We start from the raw sequence: 5,896 nt of genomic DNA on the forward strand, positions 1-5,896 counted from the left end.
TAAAATAGGCTATGGATGTCTTGTATTTTGAGATGGAGACTCGGCCAGATGATTTTTCCAAGATGGTCCTGGAAAAACAAGCAATCCAGCCTGAGCAGCCTATGGAAGAAATGCAAGAGGGGGATGAGGAGCCAGAGAAAGATAATGAGCAGGAAGAGCAGAAGGACGAAGAGGAGGACGAAGAAGAGGAGGACGAAGAAGAGGAGGACGAAGAGGACTTGGATGGTCCTCACAATGGTGACGATCACAATAACGACGATGACGATGATGACGATGATGGCCAGCCTGAGGTGGCCAAAGAGCAGCGGAGGAAGGTCATACAAGACAAACCATCAGGTAAATAATAGTACATCCATTCCTAACCTTTTACCATTTCTAACATTGTCCATGTAGGTCGCAGAAGAAATGGTAAGTAGAGATTATTCAGTTGAATTAAGATACAAACTCTAGCCTTTAGTGTCGAGGAAGGATAGTGCCAAGCAAGGGTCGAAACGTATGTCCAATCCTTCAGAATCAGCAGTGCGCCCAAGTGATATCGGTCCTAGTTCCTCAATAGCAGTTGATGGTAAATACAGTATAGTCGATTCAATGTGCTAATGAGTTTGTTTTTAGTAGCACGGGAGGATACCATCTCAATCGAAGGGAGATATTTGGACATGCATATGGATCCGCCAGTGGACTCTACTTGCCTGCAAGAGTCATCAGAGCTGGTGGAGGCTACTATCCATATCAACGCCAAGCAAGCTGACCACGCTCCACTTGATGCTGCCCATACCACTGAGTCAATCTTGTCCACGTATCCAACTGACGGTGACCAGGCGCCATTGGACCCGCATGAGGCCGCCCCAGCCGCCGAGCCGGTCGTATCCTCATTTCCAACGTGTGCCCAATCGTCTGACTACGCGCCGTTGGAACCTCCCTACACCGCCCCTGCTGCCTGTTCGGTCATGTCCACTTTGCCAACGGAGGCACCAGCTGAAATGGCGTGTGATCACACGCCATCGGAACCACCCCATGCCACTGTTGAGCCAGTTGTACCAGAGTCTACAGCTGAAATGGCATGTGCCCACACGCCATCGGATGCGATTGACCCCACATTGCAGAGGAGAGTATTTCCGCCCTTCACGTTTCCTCGACCAAAACCCTCTGAACGACCATCGGGAGCACCATTCGCTAATATTGTAGATGGTAAAATTGACTTGTACCATGTTTTATGCTGACGCATTTCATTTCAGAGTCACGGCGAAAGTACTGTATCGTTTTTGATCTGAACGGTGTCCTTTTCTCCCATGAGCGTGGCTCGTCCTCGAATGTCACTGCACCCTCCAAAGCCTGCGGTCGCAAGTTGGTCAAAAGAGACAGATTCACATTAATCACACGGGAGAAACTGCGGGATCTAATAATGACCATGCGACACTTAAAACAGAGGGCCGGGTTCAATTTGCAATTGGGAGTTTGGACATCCATGATGCGCCACAATGCATTAACGTTGCTACAGATGATGCACGATCAGACGCGAGTAATATTACCATTTGACTTCTCCTAACGCAGGAGGATTGCTTGACTATGGTCCATGTGAGGGGTAGCAAGCCCATCTTCGTCAAGGCAGAGGCTGTAGTGATGAACCGGACTGCTAGGTCAAGTGAAATCCTCATCATCGATGACTCGCCGATTAAAACTGCAGCGAACACGCACACATATGCAGTGCACCCCATCTCTTGCAGTATGGAAACTAGGGAGAAGAAACCGTATGTTCTGGGGGACCTTGCAAAACGGCTTGAAGCGATGGTGATAGAGAACCGGCCAGTCCAGGAGGTGGCTGCAGAAATCAACCAAATGGCAGATGGAACGGTATATCAGAAGCCATTTGATCGGACAGACACCAGTCATCATTTATGGCATGTATATTGTCTAGCCAAGCACTATCCGCATCTCCATAATCTGCTCAACCGGATGGGTTCTTCGACCACTGAACATGAGCGTGGACGTATTAGAGAAGAGATGGCATTACTATTGGGTTTAAATCCTGATAGTGTGGAGAGTGATGAAATTCCAAGATTATTGTATAGGCGTTGGAGGCAAAAAATAACAGTCTGAGATGGCATGTATTTATTTAAAAATGTAACTTATTATGGCATGGGGTTCCATGCCATTGTATTAATATTAAAAGACAATTCTTTGAGAGGATTTGCATTATACTAGAAGTGTTACAGCATGTTATTGGAAGTCTACGAAGTTGTTTTATTAATAAGGGGAAAGTAAAGATTGAATGGGGACTTGGGCTCCACCTAGACTCGGAGCAACTGAGCCAATATTAAAAGGATGGAAAGAAATTGGACGACAATGACAAGGAGAAGAGAGAGGTGAAGCAGTGAGAAGTGATTGAGTAGACATTTCCTTGTTTAAAATAAAATGGCATGTGCCTCAATGCAGTTGAATTTTGTTATATTTATATACTATATAAAGGTTTGGAAACCTTATTTTACAAGTGGGATAATGACAATTCCCACTTTAACGAAATAGAGCTTTGTTCCTGGATCATCTGAAGTGTGTTGAGCATGGTAAGATCGCTGACATTCAGGACATCACAAACCCGTTGCTATATGTGATTGGTATGTGGTGTTTACTCTCAATGAAGGTGACCTTGTGCTCTTTTGCACACATGGTTCGGTTTGTCTCAATGTTACACTGGAAGAATTGAAGTCTTGTGGGTTTAGCAAGGGTGGTGTGGGTGATGCCACACCTAGCCTTGCTTGCCTACACTGTTGCAGTGTTCTCAAGGTTTGGACTTGTTCCTGCCTTGATTTCATTGTAGCTCGGTTATTACCTTTGGACTGATGCTCAAGTAGGGGCTCATGCATCAGGTAGCCAAGGTCCAGTCCAAGTCCGGCCAGGGCGGGTGAAGACTGCGTGCGTGTGTTCTCACCATGCGTAGGCTTCACTCAGCTGCTGAGGGCTTTTGCTTGCCTTGGCACTTGAAGCATGACCCTTGCAGCTGTGGCATCCTAGTTGATGTTGGCTGTGCATTGCCTTTGCTCCATCTCTGGGTGCTCCTGGTTGATCCTGCCAGCAGTCATATGCTTGTCTCAAAGATTAAGCCATGCATGTGTAAGTATAAACTGCTTTGTACTGTGAAACTGCGAATGGCTCATTAAATCAGTAATAGTTTATTTGATGGTACTTTACTACTCGGATAACCGTAGTAATTCTAGAGCTAATACGTGCAAAGAGTCCCGACCTCTGGAAGGGATGCACTTACTAGATTCAAGGCCGATGCGGGGCCGATGCGGGCTCGCCCGTATTCTTGGTGATTCATGGTAACTTGTCGAATCGCGTGGCCCTCGTGCCGGCGATGCTTCAATCAAATTTCTGCCCTATCAACTTTCGATGGTAGGCCTACCATGGTGGTGACGGGTAACGGGGAATTAGGGTTCGATTCCGGAGAGGGAGCCTGAGACACGGCTACCACATCCAAGGAAGGCAGCAGGCGCGCAAATTACCACATCCCGATACGGGGAGGTAGTGACAATAAATAACAATACCGGGCTTTCAAAGTCTGGTAATTGGAATGAGTACAATCTAAATCTCTTAACGAGGATCCATTGGAGACCACCCGGGAAGTCCAAACCAAGGGGTTTACAACTTGTGCATGTGTGCCTCCTCCTTCCACTTGTGCCACCATCCCCCAGCCATCGGCTGGGGGATGTGGCACACTTCGAGGCCGTGATTGTTATCAACTAGTTGTTTTTGATCTTGTGGTCCTGTCAGGCCAAAAAAACAAAATGTTACTCTTAGCAACGGATATCTAGGCTCTCACAACGATGAAGAACGCAGCGAAATGCGATACGTGATGTGAATTGCAGAATTCCGTGAATCATCGAAGTTTTGAACGCAACTTGTGCCCGAGGTTCATCTCGAGGGTGTAGCGCACCTGAATTTGGAGCCAAACTCCAAGCCCGTTACGCTACGAAACGAGGGTCCGGTACAATCCCACGAGCACCAGCTCCCCGTATCCAGCACCTGCACGCAAAATGGTGTCAGACGGAGTCTGGCACAATTTTGGCATACCGGTGGCCTAACGCGAGGAGGAGGGTACTCCACCGACTAGAGCAGCGTGGAGCTTGGGCTTAGACCCAAGCCGGACGCAGAACAAGGAGCGACACAGCCCAGCGGGAGCCAAACTAATGTCTCAGGTGGTCGGACATGCATTCCAACCACTATCCCTACTATACATTTGGTACCCCCCACAGCCCCCCCCCCTTGAGGGACACACGCTTTGGGCTTTCACCCCAAGCCTCCCTTAGTACCAGGAGTTAGTCTCTGGGACAAGTCCGAAACTTACTAAATATGGAATGTCCTTAGATTGCGAATTTGGACACGGGACGAACACCGTTGTGTTCAGGCCGATCTCTACATTCCGTAGATATGCCAAATGAGCTAATCTAGACACTTTCCATAAATAGTATTTGGGACCGAAATGAGACCAACACAAAGGGCGTGATAGCGAGGGTGTTTGGCAGACACGATAAGCTATCATTTAACGAGTATTGAGGGACTAGTCTCAATATCGCAGGGGTTCTTGACACTAGCAAGTGCAAGCCAATGACAGGAGTTTCTCAAACCAGGCCGAGTATGCTCAGCAAGAAACACATAGGGTTCCTACCTTATGTTTATCCGATTTAAGTACACGGTCATTGACCAGTTTCTTAACTAGCTCAAGTGGGAACAATAAAGGGAACCAACTGTACCGACCTTCTGCTGTCATGGCAGTAAGGAAAGAGTGTCCGTAAGGACTGGCTGACAAGTATCTTTTGATACCTGAAGTCACATTCGCGACAGAGAGCATGCCTGCCTGAGCGTCCGCAACCATTTGCTGCCTCATGCGCACTCTGTGAGTGTGAGCGTGGGGCGAATGTGGCCGTCCGTGGACTTGTGTTCCGGTCGGCTTGATTGCATGTGGATGGTGTGGCCCCCGACTTGTCCGTGTGGCATCGATGGCACGCACCCCACCTAGTGGCAAATCGCTCATTTGCACGACCTCAGGTCAGGCAAGACAACCCGCTGAGTTTAAGCATATCACTAAGTGGAGGAAAAGAAACTAACAAGGATTTCCCTAGTAGCGGCGAGCGAAACGGAAAGAGCCCAGCTTGGAAATCGGGGTGTCTCTGCACCCCGAATTGTAGTCTGGAGAAGGGTCCTCTGCAGCGGACCGGGTTTAAGTCCCTTGGAACGGGACGCCAGAGAGGGTGAGAGCCCCGTCTAGCCTGGACCCTGCTGCATCACGAGGCTCTTTCGGCGAGTCGGGCTGTTTGGGAATGCAGCCTTAAGTGGGTGGTAAATTCCATCCAAGGCTAAATACTGGTGAGAGACCGATAGCGCACAAGTACCGCGAGGGAAAGATGAAAAGGACTTTGAAAAGAGAGTTAAAAAGTGCTTGAAATTGCTGGGAGGGAAGCGAATGGATGCCTTGTGCGCCCCTTGGTTGTGTGTGGAACGGCGAGAGCTGGTCTGCCAAGCAATGCAAGGGGCTGTCCAGCATGGGAGGACGCAGCGGGATAACGGCTTGTGAGCCTCTGGCTCCCTGCCAATGCCGCCGCTGCCTCTGAAAATGGCAGGGTGCTCCGGTGCCCCGCCAGATGCTGGAACTTGGGCGTTCCATCCGACCCGTCTTGAAACACGGACCAAGGAGTCTAACATGTATGCGAGTCTGTGGGTGCTAAACCCGTACAGGCGAAAGGAAATTAATTCGTGGGATCCCCTTCGGGGGTGCACCACGGACCGACCTTGATCTTTTGAGAAGGGTTTGAGTGTTAGCATACCTGCTGGGACCCGAAAGATGGTGAACTATGCCTGAGCAGGGCGAAGCCAGAGGAAACTCTGGTGGAGGCTCGTAGCG

General features: G+C 49.2%; 1 non-coding gene and 1 pseudogene across 1 annotated transcript; both read left to right on the forward strand.

The window, feature by feature from the left end:
* Positions 1-3,786: 3,786 nt before the first annotated feature.
* On the forward strand, positions 3,787-3,941 carry LOC112343492. Its single transcript, XR_002991304.1, has one exon. It is a non-coding gene; the product is annotated as a 5.8S ribosomal RNA (ribosomal RNA).
* A 1,116-nt stretch (positions 3,942-5,057) lies between these two features.
* LOC112343491 overlaps positions 5,058-5,896 on the forward strand; it is a 2,505-nt pseudogene continuing 1,666 nt past the window's right edge.

Source organism: Selaginella moellendorffii, unplaced genomic scaffold, assembly GCF_000143415.4.
Source record: "Selaginella moellendorffii unplaced genomic scaffold, v1.0 SELMOscaffold_153, whole genome shotgun sequence".
Taxonomy (NCBI): Eukaryota; Viridiplantae; Streptophyta; class Lycopodiopsida; order Selaginellales; family Selaginellaceae; genus Selaginella; species Selaginella moellendorffii.